Genomic DNA, 17,111 nt, shown 5'->3' with positions numbered 1-17,111 from the left:
ATACAAGGCCATGTCAAACCCAGAGCTGTTGGACATGCTACATTTAAAGAAATCCCAATCCCTCAGAGCCACATGCTCCAGCGAGCTAAACCTGGTCATCATAATGAACAAAATGTGCTGGAGAGATAGGTTCCTGACCCAGAGACTCCCCATACTCTGAAATAGACTGCCCATACATGTCAAGCTGAGTGCCTCTTTGGCCCTCTTCAAAAGGAACCTTGACGATTGGATAGGAAATTCACCCTGGAGATCATGTCAGTCGCCCTGCTAGACAGGGGATTAGGGAAGTAAATATTCTGGGAAGAAATAGCCAGGGAATTGCTATGGCTAGGCTTGTATAGGCCCTAGGGCTATTAACAACCTATGAACTTATAACAAAAGAAAATCATATCCAAAATCAGGAACAGAGTTGCCCAGCAAAGTACCCCCCCCCCCCATCAATCTAAAAAAGCAAATCAGGGGACTAATCAAGTCCACCAAAGCCAGATATCCAGATATGAGATAAAAATAGTCTTCCAAGCTAAGAACAACCATAAAACTTTCCTCAATTTTGTCTGCAGTCTTAAAGGTAACACCTAACAATGTGCCAAACTAATAGTTACTATAACCATCTGTATGGAGCCAGAGGGTATTGTAAATGACATTCATCATCATCATCATCATCATCAATCCCCCTTTTCCCATTTTTCTACATGTAGTTGGGGTGTCATCTTAACTGTCTTCATCTTTCTCAATTCAAAGCTATACTCCTGCCTTCTTCGACACTCATGTCTGACTCTCGCAGATCTTCTCTCACACAGTCCATCCACCCTTTGCTGGACACCCTCATTTCCTCTTGCCTTCTTCCTGTCTGTCTCAAATCTTCTTTTCCAGATTGTCGTCTTTTTTGCACATGTGCCTGAATCACTGTAATCATTTCTTTTTGATCCTTTCTGCAATTAGAGCTACTTTGGCTTCTGCTCCTATGTACTCATTTCTTCATCTGTCCCACAGTATGCATCCTACCACCCATCTCAAGGACTTCATTTCCATCACCTCTAGCTTTTTTATCTGCTCTGACTTTACTGCCCAGGTTTCTGTACTATGCACCACCGTTTTTTGCACCTTATTTTTCAGTTTCTTTGGCATTTTTCGGTCATACACAAGGATCATAGAAGTTTACTAGGTTATGTACCCAGAGGTCATTTCAAGCCTAGCTGTTTCAGCCCAATGTAATACCATAGAAATGATAGTCAATACCCAGGACTGCATTTTGTGATGACTGCCCATGTCCAGGAGGGTTAGGGACATTATCCCAAGTAAGAATTTTTGGTGCCCCATCCATGCTTCCAGGTTCCTCTTAAACAGTTAACACTTCGAAACTAGGAACAGTCCACGAATGATAAACAAAAAACATTAAACAGTGTCATAGAGGTGCACTGTTTCGCATGACCGATAACCTATTCCAAAGACAAGGCAAGTTGAGGTATGCTGTGTGCACAGAGTTGCCCTAGTCAGTAGCCCTGGCCACATTTTCAGAGAAATTCACCAGATTTAACAGGCAGGTTCTGCCCTTGACAAAGCCAAATGAGCTGGATCCAGAGTTTGCAGGTCACCTATGTCGTTATTTATGGAGGTCCACAATGATGTATTCCATGGCCGTACAAATGAAAATGGTCAGGCTTTTGGGTCTGTAATGTTGTTGTTGCTAGGCCACCTTTTTGGAGGGGAATAACTGTTGCTGTTCTCCATTCTGCAGGAACAAAGCCTGTGATTAAGTTATGCTAGTTCATGTTTTAGCCTATTTAGTAGACCGCCTGAGATGCCTGTTTAGACAGCCTGGGATGCCGGTTTGTCCCATAGAGGTTGTATTTTTTGCCTTGGACAAGGCTTTAATGACCTCCTCTTCAGATATGTAGGGTGTGGCGGGAAGTTTGGGACAAGGTTTGTGTGATAAGTTTTGGGCCCATAAGAGAGAAATTTTCCCCAAACCTATACATTAGCAGGTTTGCTATCTCTGTGGGGTTAGTGTGTTTGATACTGTTAGTCACTAGTTCTGCACATGCTTGAGTCCTATCTTTTGGGCTACATACATAGCTATAAAAGGCCTTATGGATTTCCTTGGCTATGCTTGCTAAGATTTTCCTGAAAGAAGCCCTCAGAGGATTTGACATGTTGTCTTTATTTGCCTGTTGAGGCTGAGGAGAGTGCTTTTCCATTGTTGGGGCCTCACCTTTGTTTTCTTGGACAACTTTTTGTGTTTATTGTAAAGATTGTTGATACTGGATGTCCACCATGATGGCTTGTTTTTACTTGGGGCTTTGTTTTTTTATTCTTTCTGGTACAGGTGAGTCTATGCACTTATGCAAGTGATTGTACAGGGCTTTAGTGTAAGGTTCTGTGTAGTTACCACTTCCAGCTGGGAGTGGGGCTTGGAATGCATTTATACCTTCACCTAGGAGGGTATAGTTTACCTTGGTGAAGTTTTTTAGTCTGATTTCACCCTTTGTGAGTTATGGTGTTAGTGTCAGCCGGAAGGTGACTGAGTTGTGATAAGCTTTAACTAATGAGGGTCCGACAGTTGCGGCGCTGCATCTGTTTGTCATGTTAGTGAGGACCAGATCTAGTATGTTTGTTCCTCTTGTCAGAGTCTTGTCAGAGTATGAACAATTTGTTCAAGGGCATTTGAGTTAAAGTCAAGGAACTTTTGCGCTAGCGAGTTAGGGCTGCCATAGGTTTCCCAGTTGATGGTGGGATAATTGATATCCTCCATAACCAAAGTGTTCATGAATATTTGGATTGACTCCAGTTTAGTCAAGTAGGCTTCATACACGTCATGACCCATGGAGGGGGATCTGTAACTGGCTATGTCTTGAATGAGTGCCTTACCCACAGTAACTTGAACTCAGAGTAACTCCATGTAGTTGTCCAGTCTAACTAGAAAGGAGGTGAATTTATCTCTAATATAGATAGAAACACTGCTTACTTTGGTTCTCACACATTTGTTTTGTGGTCTGAAGGTATGGAAGGAATTGTATCCTTGCAAGGCCGGGGTACTGTCTAAGGCCTTGAGCCAGGTTTCTGTGACTACATCTGCATCTTCCAGTGATAGAAGTCCTTCCGGGGTGTGCAATTTCTGGTTTACGGTCCTAGCGTTTAGCAGCATGACCCTTATTTTGTTATGATTAGCAAATTTCATTTCAGTAAGTTTGTTTTCCAGACTCAGAAAAGGCACTATGGGGGAAGTAAAAGCCTTTGCCATCGGCCAAAAATCTAGTGGTGCCAGGTGCAAACCATCTCTGGCAAAGCAATGAGGTTTGTCGATCCAGGCTTCCCAGGCTGACAGAATCTGGATCCCCTTTGAATGACACCAAAAACTAAGCCAATCATTGAAATCAATAATTTTTGTTTATAATGTGGTATAATTCTAGATGAGGGTAGTATGCTGCTCAAGGCCAGTTGTCTGCAGCTAGCTTTGACCTCTTCATTTAGACTTCCCTTCTTCTCAATCACCCCTCCAAGATACTTGAAGCTGTTAACTTGTTCCACTGTCTTCTCTTCTATCTCAACTCTCAGTTTCTTCTGATTTTGCCAGTTTGCTGCCATTACCACTGTCTTAATTTGTAATCAGTTTCATCCTATGTGCCTTCAGTTCTGCATTCCATTCCCACATACTTTGCTGAAGTTCTTGCTCAGAGTCTACCTGTAATGCCACATCGTCTGCACACAACAACTTTGTTCATCTGTCCCCTCCAACCTGTTTGCTAATGTAGTTCATCACCAGTATGAACACCAGTGGGCTCAGAGCTGAATCCTGATGTACATCTACACTGGGAACCCCTCTGCGAGACTGAGCATTGCTCGTACTTGAGTCCTTAGGTCCTTGTACATAGCTTGCATTAATTCTACCAATGATTCTGGGACTTTGAACCACAGCAGTACCGCCCAGACCAGCTTTCTTGGACCTTGTGATATGCATTCTCCAAGTCTGGAGACTTCCTCATCTTTAGCTTCTGCTCAACTGTCTGTCTCGCTGCAAACAACAGGTCAGTTGTGCTGCATCCTGATCTGAATCTGAACTGCTCATCTCCCATCTAAATTTCTACTACTCTGTGTATTCATTTATCATTCACCTTGTCCAGAACTTTCATGCAATGTGACAGGAGTTTGATACCTCTGTACTGCCTACAGTTGTAGATATCCCATTTGTTTTAGTTCACTGGCACAAGTATGGTTATTCTCCAGTCATCTGGGATATGCCTTTTTCTCAATACTGTTATGAGTACCCTCAGGAGCCATTTCTCTTATCCCACCCATTTAGCTGCAGTTTTACCCCTGTATTACACTTATCACCACTTAGAAAACATCTTCTACCATTTCTCCTCCAGCTGTCACTAGGGAGCAGATATACACTTTGCTGTCTAAAGCCAAGAGCGCTGCTTTGATGAGCCTTGATAATATCCTAGGATGCCTCCTAAATCGCATGAAATGTGACATGTCAGTCCCATTAGACCTGAAAAGGCTTATAGTCTCCAGACAGGTTTCATGCAAAATGGAGGACTGCAATGCTTATCCCTTTATACAAGGGGGTACGCTTTCTCGGAGCAGAGGAACTACAGACTCATAAGAATGACTAGTCTCCTAGGCAAAGCTATGGAGAGAATTATCATAGATCTAATAAACAATGACACTGGAAACAAAGACACAGGGCCCTGCTCAGTTCAGTTTTGTCAAAGGCAGGTCTTGCCAACTTAACCTGATGGACTTCTTTGAGAAGGTCACTAAACCTAAGGGTAAGGACAAAATAGTAAACAAATTAGGCATAAGCCCATATGTCACCCAATAGAGAGCCAACTGGCTCACTGTTAGGACATGTGAAGTTAGATGTTAAGATAGTGGAATCTACCTCTACAAAGAGGCCAGTCACTAGAGGAGTCACACAGGGATCAGTGCTGGGGCTTCTCCTTTTTAACATCTATTTCTCTCAAGTCAAGGCGGTCATCAAGGGCCTCTGGCTAAACAAGTTTGCAGATGACTGCAACTGAGGCATTGTCATTAAATCCCCTAAAGATACAGATACCCTTCAAGATGGCCTGATGCAGACAAACAACTTATTCCAGAGACATGTACTAAAACTCAATGCAAAAATATGCATAATAGTAACTTTGGAAAGATGGCAACCCCTGGAAATTACCACAGTAATTATACACCCATAAAAGCAGATCCATTCACCAGAGATCTGGGAACGTATGTTGACAGTAACCTGACCTTTGACTACCACATGTCTACCATGGTGACAAAATCATTCTACATTGCACAACTTATAAGTAAGGGCATGCCATCCAAGTATAAGGTGATTATTGTTCCACTGTACAACAAACTCTTCAGAATGTACCTGGACAGGCACTTGCAACACCTTGAGAGATGACAGAGATTCCTCACAAAAATAACAAGGGACTAAACAACAAGTCCTATGCAGACCAACTCACATCCCTATCCCTGTACTCGGTCTCCTGTAGACTGCTGCACATCATTCAATGCTTAGACTGCAAGGTATCCTCTGATCCCATATGATGGATCTGTTGTGTATCTACATAAGAAACAGCATCCTGTCCCACTTCCTCACCATGGCTGATGCACTTACTTCACTCGAACTTGAATAATATGTTTGAGTAAGCTGCAGCAGCTACTTGCCTGAACTCATATTTGAGTTTGAGCACAAGGCAAATGGCAGCCTACATGAGCTACAAGATGGTTGAGTTCCTGGCTTCAAGACAGTAGTCTTCAAGTGCTCAGACCTGAAGATCTTGGAAAATGCCCTTTGATCAAGTGTAGACTGAATGAGGTTGCAACTATTCATAGATGACATAACTCAGCAGTCGTTGCTTCTCACAGAAAATTATTGCATTTAATGTTTCTGATATAGAACTGGAAATAACTTTATTTGCACTTGTTTCCACAGTTATATGGCGACACATTTAATAATAATTATAGATTTTATATATATATATATATATATATATATATATATATATATATAATAGATATAGTGGGTTTAGGAACAAAATCTCCCATACAAGTAAATGCTTCTTTTGCATTTATTCTCTGGAAGAAGCTTTGACCATTTATGGCTATTCAGCTGCATATTCATCCAAACATCCAAACATAACATGATGATTCACACTGGAACAGTATGTTTCTAGCCTGCACCAGCTGGGGTTTCCTATAAAAACCAGCAATCCTGAAGTTTAACATCAGCAAGTTGAACTGGATGGAACCTAATCCAGTTTGCAATTGGTAAGCTATAGGGAAGTGTATGTACTTTACTATTTAAATATAAAATCTGATTTCAAGATGTCTTTAAAATGCATTTTTTTATATAGTGTTTAATTATTTTACTCAGATTTGTCATTTTGTCTTGTATGCTCACATATTTGTTGTACCATATTTATTTAGTGTCAGAGTATTGTCTGTCTGCTTTTTGTTTTTACTGCTTATTTTGTTATACTGTTTGGTGGAGAAGCACCCAAATGAACTTGAAGTTACACCATAGCAGACAGAGGAAACTTTTTAATTTCATCTAATGTTGTGTGCTTCTGTGGAGTAAAGAATGAACAGTAAACGTATTCTAGGCTGGACATTATAACAGACAAACTTACATGGTGCCATTGAGAAAAAGATTTGTTGAAGAGGTAGTTGGTCAGTTATACGTGGTAATTTGTCAGTAAACAGAGCTGTTAGAAAGATCACAGACTTTATATTAAATGTTGCACATGTTTTGTTGTTTGGTCTTAGCTGAAAATTGGCCTGAGCGATGTGACGCTTTATTGCCATATTGTAATTCTTATAATGGTATGAGGTTTCAAAGGATTTAAGACACGGTCGGTAAACACAGAGTAAGTTGACATGCAGGATCAGTAGGATGGGCATAGAAAAACATGAATTTAATGAAGAAATTAGATGTTTGATGTATAATCTGTTAAGCTACAAACAAAATGATTGTGTGTGGAATAGCTAAGATTATAAGGGAATGAAAGTCAAAGTGTTCTGAGTAATATAAAATAATTCTCTGAAAAAGTTTCGGTATGAGACCATATCTCTAAAAGTTTCACTGAAAAATATCAAAATAGAAATAACCTTGTGCTTGCAGCCTATAGACCCTGATGGAAAAGTCAAGGTCCAATGGAAGATGACCTTCTTCAGAGTCAGTGAATGTAAATACTGTGGTGTGTGTGTGTGTTTGTGTGTGTGTATGGGTCTACTTTTTCTTATCAAAAGCTCATGCTTTTGATAAAGAAAAGTACAGATCCATTTATGCAAAAGTGCACTTAAATGAAAGTTCACTTTCATGACTATCGGTTCACCGAACCAGTAATATTTAAAAATAAAGAAACAAAAGACACTATGTCCCCCACACCCCCGCTACATTATATATCCAAGATCGCACTACAGTGGGGAAACAGGTATATTCCCTTATCCCCACTGTAGCGTGCTTCAGTGCTGCAGTGTGTTTTTTTAATATTATTGGTTCGGTGAACCAGTAGTCGCGAAAGCGTACTTTCATTTAAGTGCACTTTTGCGTAAATGGGTTTGTACATTTCCTTTTTGAAAGCATATATATAATTATATATATATATATATATATATATATATATATATATATATATATATATATATGGGTCTACCTGATAACGACAAAAGCTGAGAAGAACAATGAGATAACCGACACCAGAAGATCGACAATGGAGAAGACTGAAAGTTGAAAATCCCGACACTGAGAACACCGACATGTTGAGGTAAGTGTGCGATAGGGACGGATGTTAGGGTCAGGGTGCGGGTAAGGTAAGTGTGTGATATTGACAGACTTAAGGGTTAGGGGCAGATTAAGTGAGTTAGGGTACAGGTAAGGTAAGTGTGCGATAGTGGCAGATCTTAGGGTTAGGGTTTGGGTTAAGGTTAGTGCATAGATAGTTGTGTATGTAAAGTTTAGTGTAGGTTTGTAAGGTTGTTGGTGTACTTGTGTTGTGTGTGTGTTTTTCGGAAAAGGTATTTGTTTTGTTGATTGTGGTTTGTCGGGCATGTGAAGTTTTGTGTTTTTGAACTTTCGGTTTTGTGGTGTCGGTGATTTCGTTGTCGGTGTTTTGGCATGTCGGTGTTATCAGGTTGACCCATATATATAAACACATGTGAATACATTTATATAAAGATATATATATATATATATATATATATATATATATATATATATATATATGTGTGTATATACACACACACACATTTTATATATATATATATATATATATATATATATATGTATACACATATATATATATGTGCGTGTGTAAAATTATATATATAGATGGTTTATCTATATAAAGCATGAAGGTGTCTTTGTACTCTTTTTAACTGCTTAGTTAAGACATTTAATTTGTTTCTGTAAGTGAAATATATTGTCAGTAATATACTTGCACTATTTATAAATACATTGTTTTAGGAACTGGGTTGGTGGAATAAAGGAATGACAAATTCTAGAAAAGGTGTGAATTGGACATGTCTTATAGTACTGTTATTGTGATTTCCATATCATTTTCACTTTGATAAATGCAATGTTTGCTTATTAATTAGTGTAATAATTAGAAGTAACCTTGATATAGTATGGAGGAGGGGAATAATATGTTATTATGCAAGAAATATAAGGGCAAAAAACAATATCTTTATTAAGATAAGGCTGGAGGAGTGGGCGTAGATAAATATTTATTAAAATAATGAACTTTACACTTCATAAAACCATTTTCATCAGCAGCACTTTTCATGGAGTACCTTTTAAAATAAGTTTAGAAATCAGCTGTGAAATAAAATATTTTATTTATATTTGAAGAAACAGGCTTCCATTTCAGTCCTTAAGGACATATACTGCACATACGATTGCTTTAAGGTGTAGCAGTAGTGTCTCAGTTTGGAAATGCCATTATTATTTGTGCTGATCTGTTTTATTAAGACTGTGGAATAATAAGCTAAGAAAAAGTGGTAATCTTGTATTGTTTGAGTTTTAATGTGCTGTAACATAAAAGCTTTGTGGTTTGGGTAAATGTACTGTTTAGCTCTCAGCTTTGTGGTTTGGGTAAATGTACTGTTTAGCTCTCTTCCATTATAGGTGTTCACAATCACTTTACATTGTGCATACATACATACATAGATACACACACACAAACACATATAGATAGATAGCTAGATAGCTAGACAGACAGACAGACAGATATCAAGTCATCAGTTCGACCACCAGGAATAGGAAGTTTAGCGATTTGTAAAAAACATTCCTCCTCTTACCCTGGACTTCTTCTTTAAAATTGTCCAATAACTCATGAGGGTAACCTCTTTTACTGAGCATGCCAATCAAGTTGTCTATTTCAACAGTGAAAGTGGCATCATCAGAAACCATATGAGCAATTCTGACCAATTGCCCCTTGACCACAGCCCTCTTTTGAAATTGTGAATGCCAACTATTGAAATGGAGGTAAGAGTTGGAAAAAGTTTTTTTAGGGTAGATGTTGGAACAAAAACAATTTCTCAAATAATCCTTGGTTACCAATGCATCCAAATCGGCCATTGAATCATGATCAAACATATGGGTGAACTTAAGGAAAGATGTACTATCACTGATATACTCGAGAAATGCATTAAATTTTGTGTGCAGAATTGTCCCAGATGATAAAAATATCGTTCAGGAAACAAATATAGAATGACCAACATTCGGCAATGGGACTATTAAATGCATTTTTAAAATCAGTACTACCTATTCGTGTTGGTCGAACTGATGACCATTTGGCTTGTAATAGCTTGTCTAAAGAAACACAACCAACAATTGCACCTTTTGAACATTCACTAATAGTCACCTTTTCTGTTAACAACTATGATGTAGTGGACACAGTGCGTAATTTGTGGCCAATTGTGATGAGTATCAGTGAAGGCAAAGAATTGTTTGGGGTCAAGCCAAAGGTTGTGTTCAGAAAAGGCAAGTCTTTTAAGAACCTTTTAGAAATGAAATGTGATGTGAGTTGTTCAATTAGACCTAAGGGTATGTACAAATGCAATCACTGCAAATATTGTCAACATATTTTATTGTGCAACTCATTTTTCATCAGGAATAGGAAATTTAAGGTAAAAAAACACTTCCATTGTGTATCCAAGGGGTAGTATATGGGGCTCTTTGTCAATGTTGTAAGGCATTCTACATTGGAAAGACTAGTTGCAAGCTGAAAGAAAGAATTTATGAACACTTGAATGACAAAGAGAGGGAAGAACACCAATGCCGTGTATAGGCATATTTCAGCTTTTCCTGACTACCACTTCAAGTTTGTAGTTTGGACTATATGAAATGGGATGCAAGGGGTTTTAGCACAGAACACCACCTCAACAGAAAGGAATTAATCTGGATTTTGATGTGTGATGCCCTTACTCCCCCTGGGCTTAATGACTGCTGTTGCATAACCCCAGTACTAAAACTGGTAAGTATGGAGGGGTATTTCATCAGTCATCTTTATAATTTGTTGTATATACATTGTTGTAACATGTTTGGCACAGTTTTTTTCAATTATACACACTGTTTCAAGCTGTCATTACATTTCAAGTTTTTAATGAATTAATTAATTGTTTAAGCATTATTTGTATTGGTTGGTTTTAACCACATGACTACAGGATGTTCCTTTATATTGTGTGGTTTATGTGATTACTGCAGTTTTGATGAAGTCTTGATGTAAGACGAATGTGCTTGACTGTTATTTTTTGCTTAATAAATCGTCACTGGTTACTACTAGCTGTGTGGTTTACTGGACCTGTGTGTTCCCTGGACCTCCATCAATTTTTCTTCAAAAGTGCAAGGTATATGGGACACCAAGGACAGATACAAACCAATAAACATAAGAGAAATGCTTGCAATGTTCAAGGCACTCAACTCTCTGAATCATATTTGGTCCCCAGGACCTCTTTGAATTGTCACAGACAATACCTCAGTCATGTAGTACATCAACAAGATTGTACCTCCCCTGTGGAGGCTAAGCATGTTAGCGTGGGATATAGCTTTACAGCACAATCCCACTTTACAGACATCCTACATTCCATCAAAACAAAACTGTGTGGCAGACATGCTGAGCAGGACAAAGGCAGACCCTCAAAAATGTAAACTAGATCAGTGGGTCTTCCAATATTTGATCCATCTATGGAGAGTTCTTCAAGTAGACCCATTTGCCTCCTCCCTGAACAATCAGCTGGCAAGATTCTGCTCCAGGACTCCATGCAAGATGGCCTGGAAGACAGATGCCTTTTCCTTGGGTATGAATGTTCCTGTATGATTTTCTACCCTTCTCACTGTTATCCAGGGTACTTCTGAAGATTCTGATGGAATTCCCCAAGATCACTAGGGTGGCTCCCTTCTGGCCCAGGCAACAGTGGTTATCCCTTCTTTTGGTAATGGCCAGAGATAACTAACACAAGCTTCTTCAGAGAATATATCTACTTATACAAGATCAGTGGTGTTTGATACACCCTAACCCCAATCAACTTCAAATGACTGCCGGGATGATTGAGTCTTAATTCCCTTTAAACACCAGTTTACTGAGGATATGAAGCAAGCCTTCTACTAGAAAATCATATTTTAGCAAATAGTAAAGACTTTTTAGTTGTTGTCAACAACTTAGTCGGCATCCATTCAGGCCTAGTTGTTCTGTGGTTTTACAAATTTTTCTGAGTGTTATTATCCTATGGCCTTTCTTAATCCTCCATCAAGGTTTATAAGCTATTTCAACATCTCTGCCCATGGCTCCTCCTCTTTCAATACATTCTCATGTCAAAATGTTTTTGGAAGTGGTTTTGCATAAGAGGCCTCCAAGAAAACTGATGGCCCCTCCTTGGGATCTTAATTTTGTGATAGAAGAGCTAACAGTATCTCCATTTGAGCAAGACAACCTGGCTGACTTGAGGTTTTTATCATGAGAAGCAGTTTTATTGATTGTTCTAACCTCTGTAAGAGGTGTATCTGAGTTGCAAGCTTTTATGGTGAGTCAACCCCATCTCATTTTCCACAGGGACAGGGTTTCTTTTGGAATTAATACTTCTTTTTTGCCTATAGTGATATCCATGTTTACTTTAAGCCAAACCATCCATCTCTCGGTTTTCTGTCCTGAACCTAAAAATGAGAACAAAATGATGCTCCATACTTGGATGTCCACAGTCATCTCAGGTACTATCTTGACAGAACTAAATCATTCAGATCTCTGGATCAATTGCTTAGTTCTTATGAAGGCATACATCTGTGGCAAAGCAAACTATTTACAAGTGGTTGTCTAAGGCTATTCCAGACAGGGTCAAGGTCCACTCTACCAGGGCCTTGATGTGATTTATGGCCTTATGGAAAGGGTTGGATTCTAGAATTATTCTAGAAGCTGCTACTTAGTCCTCTGTACATACTTTTACAAAGCACTATAAGCATGATTCCTTCTGTAGGGCTAGTTCAGTCTTTGCTAGGATCGTTCTCTAGGGGCCCCTGGCATCCTCTCCTTCCACCTCCCAAATGTAGTTTGCTAAGGTAGTCTATCCATATAGATAAGATTTCTTGCAACAGTGGTCAATATGATAAACACAGTACAGTAGTGCAAGTAAACTTACCATAATAACAGATATTGGAATAATCACTACTGCAGCCTCTGCTCCCTCCCTCCATTATCCATGCTTTTCAGTGTGTTGTTTATGCCAGGGTCTAAATTCTTATTTTTTATTGCTCCTAGCATTGTTCTTTCATGGTCCAGCCTCTCTCTCTCTCTCTGCTAGCATGAAAGCTGTGAAGGTCTTGACTCCTATACTTGTCCTTTAGTCAGATTAACTCAAGCTGATGGATGGTTTAGATGGTGCTCTGAAGCTTTGTAAGCTGTCCAGCTGTTGTATCTTTGGCAGGATATAACCCACAAAGCTAAGGCTACTACAGAAGTGATCATACTAACATGTACTGTAGTGGTAAGTTTCCTTACATAACTGTACTTTCTACATATTATGAGAATTCCATCAGAACTGCATATATTTGGGAGGAAATCACAAACCTGGTGTGGTTGATAATCTCTTTCAGAACTGGTATGATGCGAACATCTTCCTCTCAATGCAACACAATTTCTAACCAAGGGATATGCATTCTTGGAGAACTCTGCTTGAAAGATGCTTAGAATCTGAAATTAACTTGCCTAAAAGCTATACTGAATGAAAGGGTGGACCTGTGGGCTTGTTTGCCAGTGCACCAACTGAGAAGCTCAATCACATCACCCAATACTGGTGAGAGATCAACAATGTTCTTCATTAAATAGACTTTCTCCGCATAATCAGAGTGAAAGTTTGTGATCACCCATCCAGTCATTCAGACCATGTTTAAAGGTGATTAGGGAAGTGCTCTTCTCGGTAGGTAATGGCAGCCTATTCCAGTAATGTGCGATACATTAGGTGATGTATCTGTCACACTATCAGGTGTAGTTAATACGGTGGACTCACAAGCAGAGTAGAAGGGGTAAGAGAACCATCAAAGAACACAGTTCAGAAGGTAAAGTCTTGAAGTTTGCTGTGAGACTAAATGAAATCAGACTCCTAGAGTCAGATTTGAGACATTAATGTTTGGTAAATGTATGCAACAAACACCAACTGTTCAAAGTGAGAATGCCTGCTTTAAGGACTTTCTAAAAGCAGACATTGGAGGTAGTCACTCTTCTTGTACAGTGGGCTCTGAAAGCATCAGACATCATCATCAGCATATGGTTCACTACTTGTTGGCAGGAAAAACTGCAGCAAGCAATCCATATATAATATTGCTGCATAGTAACGGAGCTCTTCTCTCCCTGGAAAGAACGAAATTAACAAATATCCATCATTCTGCACTCACTCACCTAGATTCACATAAATTCAGGATATAATGAATTAAAGAAAAAAAAACAAAAGAAAAACATTTTTTGGTATTAGTAATCCAGGCTGTAGTTAGAAAGCATTGGCTCATTAGGGAGTTGTGGAGAAAGGGGAAGATATTAGTGAGACATGACATATCTCTGGAGCAGTTGCATTTGTTTTCCTTAACAAGATGGCAGTGAAGTGATGACTTCAAGATTTTTGTGATTGCTGAATTGTCTGATACTTTAAGGCAGGGAGTTTCAGCAAAGCTGGGGAGATTTTGGAAAATAATCTTTCAAGGGTGGCAAAGGTATAGATGGGGATAATTATGTTAGGAAATGGAGACAGTACCTTTTTGGGTCTATACAATAGGTGTTTGCTTTACCAATGGCTCTGTTTAAGTACTATAGTTCAAAGAGTGCTGGGTCATTCATAATATAGAGGGCTATACAGAGTTCACCCCTTAGGAGTCTATAAGTACAAGGAGAAGGCTTTTAGTCTATCAGTGTACCTAAGGGTACTGAGATTTAAGATTATTTGTCATAAGGAAACAAGTGAGATACATGCCAATGAGAGCATATGAGCCTAATAAGGGATGAAAACAGTGCAAGTATAACTTTTTTGGACTTTGAGGAAATACCATGAAGGATAAGTTGTTAAGGATAGAAGACTTTTTTGACCACTACAGAGCTGCGGTCAAAGGAGATTCTTTTATTAACATAAGCCCCTAATTCTCAGCACATCTATCCAAGAGGGAATACAATTCAGAGTAGTAGGCAGCAGTTTCAATTAAAGGTTCACTGAGGAGTTATGCCATTTGTGTGTAGGTAAATAACACATTGGTTTTGGAGTAATCCCTGAATGTTGAGGCGTTATTAGATGGCAAAGTGAAGATTTCATACAGAAAATCACAGCAAGATGGTCAAATTTGACAAGGGACAGTGTATCAAGCAAAATGGTACAACTGGGAAAAATAAACAAGAACAAGAAAATTAACACATCTGCTGTGTAGGAAAATAAATGGGTCAAGTCTATCAACATTTTCAAACACCAGACATCTCTGGGCATATTTGTCTTTAGTAGTATATGTTTGCCAGTTTATGTGCCGAAAGTTAAAGTCACTCATAAGAAAGGTATTTATTTTTTCTAATTGCTTAAAGACATTCTGCATGCTTTAAAGTGATAATAGATATATATCATTGTTTAGTTAATCTAATGGAGTACATTTCTCCCACTTGTCTAGTAATACTTTGGCCCTGAAAGATTTCTTCCACCAAACAGAAAACATCTTCATCAAGTAATCATTCTATTAAGATTCATCTTCACAGTTTATACCTGAGGACAGAATAAATGTTATGAATCTTTTGAATTTTAACTTGTACAAAAGACTTGAGGCATAAGATGGCTGGGAATTCCAGCCCTCTGAGCAAGTCACTTAAGGTTAGAGGCTAATGTAGCTTATCCTTGGTGAACCAAAAACAAAATATACGTTCCAAAATTATCCCAAGAATCGAGACTTATACCTTAGCTATCATGCTTCTACAGAGGTTCTTTAGCATATGGCTTAATTAATGCAATGTCAGGGAAAGACCATTCAACAGTACAGTGTTACAAGCACAAAACTGTATTTCATTTAGGATACAATATCCTATGTGCCTTCTTAAATGAATGCCAGTATTCCACTCTCCCTCCTGAGGCATATGTTTATCTCAATCCCTAACAGCTTGCATCAGAGCCAGGTGTTCCCTTCGACCCACACTACTTATGGCTCAAACAAATATTGTTACAGTGACACAAACATGAAATGATGGATGTGGTTTATTGCTATGGTGGCACAACAACCATGAAGGGCAGGTGTAATTTTTTTATAGTGGTACAGCAACCATAAAAGGGCAAGTGCAGCTTACTGTTAGAGTAGCACAACACACATGAAGGGCAGGTGTAATTTATTGTTACAGTAGGACAACGGGCATGACAATCTGGTATAGCTTATTGACACAGTAGCATAACAGGCATGCAAGTGCAGGTCTAGCTTATTGTTCTAGTAGCACAAGCATACAGGACAGGTGTGGCTTATTGTTATAGTAGCGCATAGTGCAAGAAAGATAAGTGTAACTTCATTACAATAACATAACAAGTATGAAGGTCATATACAGCTTATTGAAACAGTAGCCCAACAAACATGAAGGACAAATTTAGCTTATTGATACAATATGACAACATGCATGAAAGGCAGGTGTAGCTTTTTGCTAGAGTAGCACAACATAAATGAATGACAGTTGTGGTTATTACAGTAACACATGTATGAAGGGCAGGTGTGGCATATTATTACAATATGACAACAAGCATGAAGGGCAGCTGGTGTAGTTTACTGTTAAAGTAGTAGTGAAGGGCATGTATAGCTTATTGTTACAGCAGCACAAGCATGAAGGGCAGGTGTAGTTTTTTATTTCAATTTTATGTTATTTTCTGATGAAGTTCGACTGTAAACTTTACAACAAACAAAAGCGCCAAAAAGGTAACTTAAATGAATAAAAGACTGACCAAAATATAGAATAGCCTAGAGTCTATGTTCCTTCCAAAACAGCAAAAGTTGTTTCTTACATGTATATATGTAAATGCTAGTATAGAGACATACATACATACATTTTTCTTCTTTTCCGAATATCACCAGACTGCAGAACAATGATAACTTCAAAATGAAAGGATTAAAGAAAAAATATATTCATCACAGCAACTGCTGTATTTTTCAGATTTTTACTGGTTCACATCAGGATTTGTGACAAAGATATTTTGACGAAATGCCCTTTGTTAAACTACAAATGAAGCGCAATAAACAAATTCATCAGCCCTTTAAATATATCTATTTTTCAAACCAAATGTTTACAAAGAACAGTAAATTCAAAAATTATTTTATTTCCATAAAACCTTGAAACGTATACAGTTATAAAGAGAACTATTGGGAATTTAACAAATTTTAAGCCTATTAGAGGATATGTCTAGAGTTACTATCCTGTTTTATTCAAATTATATGTAATATGAAAGAGTATATATAATAAAGTATGTAATAGATGGAGTATGCTGATTATACTGCAAAAAAAAAATGACCTTATTAAAATGAAGCATACTTAATACAGATGATTATAACTGGATTGCTGATCACAACCTGTGACATGGATACCTTGAAATGCATTTCGAGAGTGAAGCTCCATGTACTA

Source organism: Protopterus annectens, chromosome 3.part1, assembly GCF_019279795.1.
Source record: "Protopterus annectens isolate FY-2018-M chromosome 3.part1, PAN1.0, whole genome shotgun sequence".
In the NCBI taxonomy this organism is placed as follows: Eukaryota; Metazoa; Chordata; order Ceratodontiformes; family Protopteridae; genus Protopterus; species Protopterus annectens.
The sequence above is the reverse complement of the archived record's forward strand: the minus strand, read 5'-3'. Positions refer to the sequence as shown.